Source organism: Calidris pugnax, unplaced genomic scaffold, assembly GCF_001431845.1.
Source record: "Calidris pugnax isolate Ruff unplaced genomic scaffold, ASM143184v1 scaffold25, whole genome shotgun sequence".
NCBI classification, from domain to species: domain Eukaryota; kingdom Metazoa; phylum Chordata; class Aves; order Charadriiformes; family Scolopacidae; genus Calidris; species Calidris pugnax.
The window spans coordinates 7,554,010-7,564,224 of NW_015090805.1; the positions used below are offsets into that span (position 1 = coordinate 7,554,010).

The 10,215-nt window shown below is 44.7% G+C and overlaps 1 protein-coding gene across 1 annotated transcript in view; it reads right to left on the reverse strand.

Moving 5' to 3' along the window:
* Positions 1 to 293, reverse strand: part of SLC5A3 (solute carrier family 5 (sodium/myo-inositol cotransporter), member 3) — a 23,142-nt gene extending 22,849 nt beyond the window's left edge. Inside the window, exon 1 of the mRNA XM_014938101.1 lies at positions 276 to 293. The gene's annotated coding sequence lies outside the window, so the exon portion shown is untranslated. The remainder of the gene's footprint in view (positions 1 to 275) is intronic.
* Between the last annotated feature and the right edge of the window lie 9,922 nt (positions 294 to 10,215).

The window sequence follows — 10,215 nt, forward strand, 5'->3', positions numbered from 1 at the left end:
AGCGGCAGGGGGTACACCCGCCGCCGGGGAGCGGGCCCGGGCCCGGGCCGGGCGGGCCGAGCCGCGGGCGGCGCCTCTCCCCCTCAACCACCGCCCCCTCCCTCAGCGGCGGCTCCGGGCCTGCGCCCGCCTTCCTCCTTCCCGCCGCCGCGGCGACTGTGACTGCTGCAGGGAGTGGAAATTTCCACTGAGTCCGCCCCCTCGCTCCCCCCCACCACCACCACCACCACTCCGTCTCCGAGCACACACACACACACACACGCACAGACACACACCCGAGACCGCACATGGTGGAGGGGGGGGCGGCCCGCGCCTGGCTGCCAACCGCCCGCCCACGGCCGCGGCTATCCTCCCTCAGGCACCTGGGTGGGCCGGCACCGGCAGCCGCGCGAGGCCGCACGTGTGGGGCACCCGCCCCCCCGCGGCTCTTCCAGAACCTTCCAGCGGCCTTCGGGGCACCCGGGAGGCCTGTGCCCGCTGGCCTGAGCGCGGGTGGGGGAGCTGTGGGGTTGGAGGTACCAACGGCGCAAGGTGGGGATGGCCGGCCTGGCTGCTGGGGTGCTGCTGGTGGGGCAGCTCCTGGGCAGCCTCGGCGTTGTACCGGCCCCCCAACCGTCACAGCGACACTGATACCCTCTGTCGGCAGCACATCCAACACCGGTGTCCACCTGCGTCCACCAAAGAGGGGTGTTTGGAGAGCCTGGGGGTACGTCAGGCTTGTTTTGGCAGTGTTTCTCTCCTCCACGGCAGAGACACGCATCCCTCCGAGGGTGCCCTCTTCCCTCCTACACCTTCAAAGAGACCCAAGCTCACGCCGAGCTTGTGCCCAAGGTTTTGAAGCCCTCATCACCTGGCCCTGTCTGAGGAGAGAGCGGAGCCGCCGTGCCTTGAGCTCAAGGGGAAGTAGGAAGGAAGGCAAATCTTAAGAGTAAAAAACTTTTAATCTAGGAAATATCACCCCACCCCAATCAAGGGTGGCCTCAGCATCTCGCCAGGGAATCCCAGCCACGCTCTGCCCCACCACCGGCCAGGCTCATGTACTTTTCCTCTGCTTGCATGGAGGGTGATAATGTAGTGGGCAAAGCCCATCCCAGGTGGAGGTATTGCGAGCTGAAAACTTCTCCCAGCACTTCCCACCATGACCCCAGCACAGCCAGCACCAGCAGCGCTGTGGGCCCCCCTCATCTAAAGCAGATGTGAGTTCTAGGTAGTTCCCTGCAAGGTACCGTGCCCTGCAGGCACAACAAAGCCCCACTGGGTGCTAGGAGCTGTTTTGTGCACTGCTACAAGTTACCGGGATGGATTGCCTATGCGATTGGGAAGTGTTTACACGTATTCCCGAACTCCCACCCTCCCAGTGCCTAGGCAGAGATTGCCAGGCAGCTAACAGGTATAATTTACCGCCTGTTGGTGCTTGCCACATACAAGCCCTCCATGGGTTACTCTGCTTGCCTTTTTTTTTTTTTTAGTACAGTGTTGGCTGGCCTGAGCTGCTTCCTTGTTCTGAGCAGGTGCCCGATCAGTTCCAGAGGCAATCCATGGAGTTGTAAGTGATGGCCCCCAGTGGAGGCGAGAATGCCCAGGTATCCCTGCCCTACACACACCATCAGACAGCCATTCCCAGCTTCCCGGTGCTCCCCGCCAGTGGTGGCAAGAGTCACGTGTGAGCCACACTGTTCTCTTCCCACAACATGAAAACCCTACTCTCTGCTGCTCGACCAACACTCTACCTGCTTAAAATTCTCCTCTGTGAGAAAAAAGGAAACGCGTTCAATCCCTGTTCCTGGAGTCTTTCTCTCACACGCAAAACTCTATGCAAATCCCCAAGACTATATACTGAAATATCTGGTGCTGCTTTCAAATGCCAATATTTGATTCTCTCTTGGATATACATTTATATTCACCATTCATACTCCATTCCAACTACATTCCACATGTAAAACCCACAAATACACATCTGCATGTGGCCAACAAACCCACCTCCTCCTTTTTTTTTTGTGAATCCCACCCACACCCATACTTCTGTGCTGCATCTCAAGACCCCGCAAACATAAGACTGAAGCCTGAGTCCACTTTTGTCTGTGCTGGGATTTGTTGATGCATGCAGAAGCACTTGTGCATGGCATCTAATAAACACACTCCCAGAGAGGCATTACTGTATGTATGTTTGCTGAATGAGATCTATACGCTTGAGAGTCAGTCTCTCATGCATATTAGCAACACAGACAGCGTGGCTATATCTACCTGTGCCTGCAATGTATGGGCATCTGGTTCTCACGCATCGTGCCTACGTACAGCTATGCACACACTCGCTCGTGGACTGACCACTGCATACATCTGTGACACCCCACATCTTTGTGGGAGTTCCTAACACTTTCTGACTTTCTCGCTACTGATGGAGTGTGTCCACCAGGTATGAGCTACCTTAAATCTCACAGGTTGGTTTTTTTCTCAAAGCACTAACCAAAGACCGTAGCAGACTCTCATTTAATATTTAAAAGCACACAGTTATAGACGAAGAACAAAGTTAACAGACGAAACATGTAGCATCCATGCCCTAAATACTGAGTAAGGAAATGCAACAGATTTCTTTTTTTTCTTTTTTTTTTTTAAAGTAACAAGTGTAAACTTTTGACTTTTGAGAAGCTCAAGTCATGACTTTTTCATGCTGGAGGCTGGTTGTGCTACACAGGCAAACCATCCTCTCTGCATCTTGGTGTCTTTCACATCCATCCCTATGCCAGAGAGCAGCACAGAGAGCACTAATGAATAACGTCACTCTTTCTAATAAAGCACAAGATAAAAATATGTCCTCATGCATTCTATATGCATATGTAAATACAGAAGCTATTCTGTGAAGAAGCTGTTGAAAATGTTTTAGGGAATTAAAAAATGTCATGCAATATGTCATAGACTCCTGACAAAGAAGCTAGTCCAGCATGGCAGGATTAAGGCGGAAAATGAAAGAGAAAATACTGCACTTTAAAAACCAAAAAATTACCATTAATAGCTTCTCTAAGCACAATTATATTGCCCTTCAGTGATCTCTTTCTTCTGATGGAATATACCTAGTTTTGAAACAAGTACTCTGTGCACCACAGAAAAGCCAGTTCTCTCCTCTTAATAAAAGCTTTAATTTCTAGCTGTGATAATGTTGCACAATATCAAACTAAAATCAAAAATTGTCACAGGTTTAGGACTAGGATTCACCTTCAGATCAGGACAGATTTTATGAGGTTGTAGTAATAAAGGGGAATGGCCTGTGGAAAGAATAATTCCACGTCCAAGTGTGGTTTTGTTTGCTAGTACTGGTGTTTGTCTATAGCCTGTAGACAGGGATATAGATACAGACACAGATACATGCCTGTTCTCTCTGGTGTTTACTCACCTTCTCAGTAAGGTTTGTAGCTGAGCACTATCCGTTTGAGGTAGTATCAGGTGAACTAGGGAGTACAAAGCCTGCATGGCAATACCCGCATGGCTCTGCAGTCACGGCAGTGCTCGTGGTCCAGACATGCTCCAAAGATGTGACACATGGAGCTGGGTCACAACAGTGAAATATCAGAAGTCATAGGGTCCCAAAGGAGCAGATGAGTGAGCAAAGCTGAAGTGAAGGAAATAGTATTAACAGATGGGGCCGTTGTAAGATCATACATTGGGCTCCTGAAGTATCTGTCTGGGAATGTGGCTCCCGAACATGTTGCCCTGGAGGAAGGATTGAAAGAAAATGGAGCTGAGAAACGAAGGAAAAGTGGGACTGTCAGGGTAAAGCATGGGCCAAAAAGACCACAGCAGGGACAAGTGGGAAGGAATGTGGAGTAGATTGTGATGTGGTGCACTCAAACTGTGACTAGGATCTAATGAGAGGAAGTAAAAGAGAAGGTGAGGGGAAAGGGAGAACTAAGAATAGATGGAAAAAGACTAGGATGGAGGAAGGGCAGTCTTGAAGAAGACTAGGACAGGGAAAGATGGGCTAGTAGGAAGCTGAATGGTTTGTGTTAGAAGAGAGCAGGAAGAATCATGTATTGCAGATCTTCTTATAAAACTACAGGTCTCTGGATTCCCCACCCCCACTTACCCCCCACCACAGTTTTCTTCTGTCAGCAAATACCTGTGAATCCCCCAGCAAAGTAAATTTGTTTAATATTCCTCCTGTCCATGCATGGATGACAACCCACTGCTCTTATCAGTTTCCCTGTTAGCTCAGAGTGGCAGGGAGCTCTGTGGTAAAGCTAAAGGCTCCAGCCCTAATGACATTTAAAACAAAATGATGCTGCATGATGGAAAGGGTTTGGTTTTGTTTTTTTTTTACTGTTTGCTTTTTTAAAAGCTAGATAATTGCACATGTAAAATCTGCTTTAAATGAAGACTAGGTTGCAAAATCAATACTACTTAATGAGAAGTGTTATTTTCTCCTGCCTTCCCTTTGCATATGCATATGCAAAGTATATAATTGCATATTTTTTCCATGGGATCTCTGCCACATTTATTTTTCAGGATGGAGCTGCTCTGGAGCTGTGTCAGGACTACATAGTGGTGGAGGCTGCTGTCTACAGGGGTTTTTCCACATTTGTTTCAGCAAGTGGAAGGTCTGCGGTAAATGACAGAACAGGATCACGTGAAAAAGGATGAGCTCTTGGTTAAAACAGCTGAGCTCTAGTTTAGGCATGGATTCAATCTCTTCTTTGCCACATAGTTCTTATATGGTGCTGGATAAGTCAGTTAAACCACACTTCTTGCAGGTGGCCACAAATTTCATGCTCCTAGTTTCTGGCTATCTGAATTGACATTTTGTGGTCTAATTTGCAGAAGTGCCGAATGATCCCCAGTGAAACTGAATTCAATTGGTGCTAGGCATATAAAGTGGTCTGAATGAAGAACGTATCAACTTCTTGAAATAATCACATGAAATATTAACTGTCTCAAAGCAACTAACCAGAATCTACAAAACCTTAAACTATAGATAATTCCAACCCAAGTCCATCCAAAAAACATTCCACCCAAGAGGTAAATAAATACATTTTATTTATGGCTGGTGATTCTTTTTTATGGAAAGGGAGGAAGAGGCATCCTGCTGTTTAGCCTGATACCCCAGGAGGTGTCCTGTCCACAAAAAAACCAATTCTAAGACAGTGCAGTAAGGCTGCTGTGACTCATCTGGCCCTCTCACAAAGACCCTCTACTGCTCTTTTGCATGTGTGTTAATGGTCCTGCCAGGTAGGACCATGAGCACATCAAATAGGGCTGCACAGTGCTCGGAGGGACAATGGAGAAGTAAGGAGCTCTGAAAGTGTCAGTGCCTTTCCAGAGGCAAAGGCACTCAAACTGGGACTAGGATCTAATGACAGGAAGTAAAAGAGAAGGTGAGGGGAAAGGGAGAATGAATGGAAAAAGAGTAGGATGAAGAAAGTGCAGTCTTGAAAAAGACTAGGACAGGGAAAGATGGGGTAGTAGGAAGCTGAAAGGTCTGTGCTCTGGCATACTGGAAATTAATGTGCGGATGGGAAGGTGAAGTCACCAGGAGGGCTTGGGTGAGTTTTCAAGACCTGCTGAGTGCCAGTGAGGCCTAGGGCAAAAAGTGGGAAGAGAGGGCTCAGCTGTGTAAGGAAGGCTTTAAACTTGGAGGTAGGTAACAAATGGTAGTTTATGGGGTTTACAAGATGACAAGGAAACATCTATAAATACATGTGCAGATAGAGGATGACCCTGGAAAGAAAGCTGCAGAGCTGCAGCAGGCACACCATCAGTTTCTGTGCCCCAGCTAACAGGCAACAACTTGTTTAAATCTCAGTAAGTGGCTCATTAGCCCTCCAATGTGACCGTATACTACAGCAAACTAAGGACAAGAATAAAAGCATAAAAGGAGCCTGTGAGAATAAAATCAGAAAGGCCAAGGCAAAAAAGTCAATATAATTAGCAAAGAAAAGAGAGGGTAACAAGAAAGCACTTCTATACATTAGAAGTTAGAGCAAGGCAATGGCAAAAAAATTATCTACCCTTCAACAAGGATGGAAAGCTAGTAAGAGGTGACACAGAAAAAGCCAAAGTGATTAATATCTTTTTCACCTCACTCCTCAACAAAAAGAATTAACTATGATCAGTTGACTAAGCATTAATGTCTAAGGCTAAATAACAGAAAGAACAGAATAGACTACTTCAGTAAGTCGGTTTCTTGCCAGACCTAGCAGAAACCAACTGAGAGCATGTGGGAAACTGGCTGAAGCAATCCTACAGCCATGAGGGATCCTTTCCCACAACACCTGGGGAACAGAAGACTGAAGACAGGTGATTGCAGTGCCTGGTTGTAAAAGAGAAGAAAAGCAGCTTGAGGAATATAGGTGGAGAAAACAGCCTAACTTGAATTGCTGGAAATATATTGAAACAAATAATTAAACAAAGTTTTCTTTTGTGTATGGGAAATAATGAAATGATAAGTAGAGACCAAGAAAGATTTGCCAGGAACAAATCATGCAGAACCAAGCTAATTTCCTTCTCTGACAAGTAGCAGGTCTTATGGACAATAGATACTACATATCTTGACTTGAACAAGGCTTTCAACACAGTCTCTTGTGATTTCATGTAAGCAAGCTAAAATGAAACTATTGTAAGATGGACTCATAGCTCCTTGAAAAAAAAATACTAAAAGAGGAATTATCATTGGCTCATTGTTGAGGTGGAAAAATTACAGAAGGCAGTTCTGCAGATGCCCATCCCAGGACTCTACCATTCACTATTTTCATTGCAGTTTGGAAGATGGCGTATCGAGTATGGCTACCAAATATGTAGAGAAAGTTCTACAAGTGCCATGGCAGGATTAGCATCTTGATCAATTGACAAAATGGTCTGAAAACAACAGGATTTAGTACAGTAAAAACAGATGTAAACTCTTATGCTTAGGTAAGAATAAACACCCAAACGGAGAACAGCTAGCAAAGACCGGCACAAAAATGCATTGGGGATTTTGGAAGAGCTCAAGCTGAGTAAGAATTAACAATGCCATACTGGTGTGGAAAAGCAAGTATTCTGCTGAAATGTGTAAATTGACTAGGTGAGATATGTGAAATATTTCTCCAATCCTACTCAGCACTGGTGAGGTCTCAAACTGGAAAATGGACTGATTGACTTTGGTCACTGAACTCAAGAGAGGAATGGGCAATTAGGGAAAGCCCCAAGAGCAACAAAAAGTACTAGAAGTTTTAAAAAATGACCCTGGAGGGAAATCTCAAAGAACTGAATTTGTTTAGTCTAGAGAAGAGAGGACTGAGAAGAAACATGATAACAGTCTTCAAATATGTAAAAGGTTGCTGCTGAGTGGAAGGCAGTAGGTAAGTGCTTAGAAGGGAGCAGGGAACTTAAATGGTATCTAGAGTTACAGTTTCTGCTATATATAAGGGTAAACTTCCTAGCTGGGAGGCTAAGAGAGCCTTGGTGCCAGTGGAGGTCACCGAATCCTTAGCATTGCTGGTTTTAAACACAGCTGGAAAAGGCATCATTTAGATATTGTTGAGTGTGTTTGGGAAGGGGGGTAGCAGACCCAAGGGCAGCAGCTTGTGAGGTGAGTGTGCATGATAACTTGCAGTCACATATTTGAAAGGCACGTGTAGCCTCTGGAGCTGGGAGCCATGGCATCATGAGAGTGTCATCACTGGATAAAGCATCTCTCAGCTCCCAGGAAGTTCTTCCCAGCACATGTAACCTCAAAGCAGGAAAAAAGAAATCTGATCTAATATGCAAACTTGGAAAGGTTTCTGACCCCTAGATAATTTCTTGAGGTCTCTTCCTACCTTCTACAATTATAAATAGACACAGACTGTGCCGGAATGGCCAAATTACTCCTGCAGTGGTTTCCTGTTACAGGTGAAAAACAGATACTAAGCCTTCGTTGGTAAGTTAAAAAAAAAAAAAATCTAGCCGTCTAGCTACATCCCATGCATTTCTGGCAAAAGGAGCCTGAAATCCCATCACCTGGGAGACAACCAAGTACTAGCATTTCTCCTTTATGAAAGGACTGAAAGGTTTTGTCATGAACTTGAAAGACTGTTTATGTTGCACTGCTTTGCAAACATTTGGGAGGCAACAGTCCTTGTCCTTGTTGTGGGGGCCTGCTGTTCTGAATAGCCAAGCCAAGAAAATGGCGTGAGAAGCAGCAAAGGTACAAAAAAGGGGGGAATGACATGCATCAAGCTGCACAAAATGTGGATAATATGAGTGGGAGTAAAACCCAGGTCTTTCTGGTGTTCAAACCAGTACCATCTATATTCTTGCACTGCTGTCATACTGTAACAAGAACTGGTTTCAACAGCTAGGTTTCCTTTCCAGAGAACTTGTGTGAAGGTTGCATTTTATGTTGGCAATGACCACAGACTGTGTATATTGCTAAGGCATCTTCCTAGTGCTGTGAAAGTGATAATGTAATTCTATGCAATTAAAATGACGCTTCCTACATGCATAATGCCTCTCTCCAGCTATACAGCTGTTTGCCATGCTCTCTGTGAGGGCATTCACTGATAATAAATTGTGTTCTGGGAATATAATAACACGAACAAGGAAATCTAAACTGATCCAATTGTTTAATCTAGTTTAAACCTACATTTTCTCAGAGGAATCCCTAACACAGATTAATTTAGAGAAGTGATGAGGTTTGATCTTATCACCCTTATAAATCACACATGCAAACCCCATGCTATTATGTTGCTATTAATAGTGCTGACATGTATGTGTGTGCTTATACTCTTCTAAATATATGAGGAAAACCAAAAACTAAATCAAATACAATTCTCCCTTGTTTCTGTGGAGCCCACCTGTCTCCTGCTTCCCAAGGGAAGCCCTGCGTCATGGTTTCAAATTATTCTGTTCCCAAACTCTAGTTTATTAAAGTGAAGAATGTTCAGCCAGCCTTTGTCTCTGCCCCTCTTCCAAAGACAGTCATTTCTGCGCCAGGTTACCATATATCGAGGTGTCCCTGGATATCTGTTCTTTTTCCATTAAAAAAATGTGCCTGGGCAGAAAATGCAGATTTCGTACATTTCTTCAGAATTTTAGATATCTTGAATCAGATAGTCTGACTGAAGTCGTGACTTTGAGCATGGCTGATAGATGTGTGACTATCAGTGACTCCCCCTATTGCACACCTGCAGATCACCTCTATGCTTCATGCCCTGTGAGGCTGATGTTCCCAAGAAGTGTTGGAGCCATTGTGCATATATTGTAGAGTTGATTACCACTTGTGCAGGACTTCTGATGCAACAGGAATGTTTTGGATTTATTATGCATTCGCATACCATCTACACCTCCTTGCAGAGCAAGTCTAATGCTAGATTTCAAAAGCCTCAGGTTTGGTGCATATGCGTTACCCAGAACATGCACAAGTATTTTTGTCTGACAAATCCCCATGAAAAAGAAAGTCTCTGTGGGTCTCTGGAGATAGTAGAAATACTTAATAAACAAGAAATAGTTAAGGCTAAAACCTAACTTATTCTATTGATAGGGAAAGTGCAGGTGAGAATCTATTGAGAAGAGAATCTGTTGAGAATATTTGGGAGAAATGGTCAGTCTATGCCAAGTATGTTTGGCAGGTGAGGAGGTAAACCTACCCCTCCCCAGGCTGAGTGCCTGGCAAGTAAGCTAGCTGTGACATGCTTTACTCCCACTTTGAGAAGTGTTGTGTATCCCACGTCATTCATTCTGCAAGATTAAGGAATTCTCGCTTGGCATGACATAAAGAGTATTCATCAGTCACCTTCTCTGCTTCCCTCTCATGCTGCAAGCCAGAGAAAGATTGTCACGGGGGAAAAAAGGCCTTGCTATTTATCTCGGTTTCTTTATTATGGAGTGAGAATTCATAATTGTCCAGAACAAACAGGATCCCATAATTTTCCCAGTATTAACTTCAGTGAACAGAGCTCACTGGAGTCATACTACAAAGGAATTTAGTCGCAGCAATATTATATTAAAAAAAATCTATTCAGTGCAATGTGAATAATTTCAATTAAAGAATTTTAAATCTTTCAGATAATACAGTTATTCATGCACGTGCAACCTGCAGTAGATGCCTATACTGTTACAACCAGAAGCTTCGAGTTCAGTTTTTACAGATGACTAATGCAGTTGTTGCTCAATTTCTACAATTAACATTTGTGCAAATGTACTATCTTTTACAAAGGTCAGGCTGCTTACAGGTGTTTAATGTTACTCATCTACCTGGGAAATGAGATC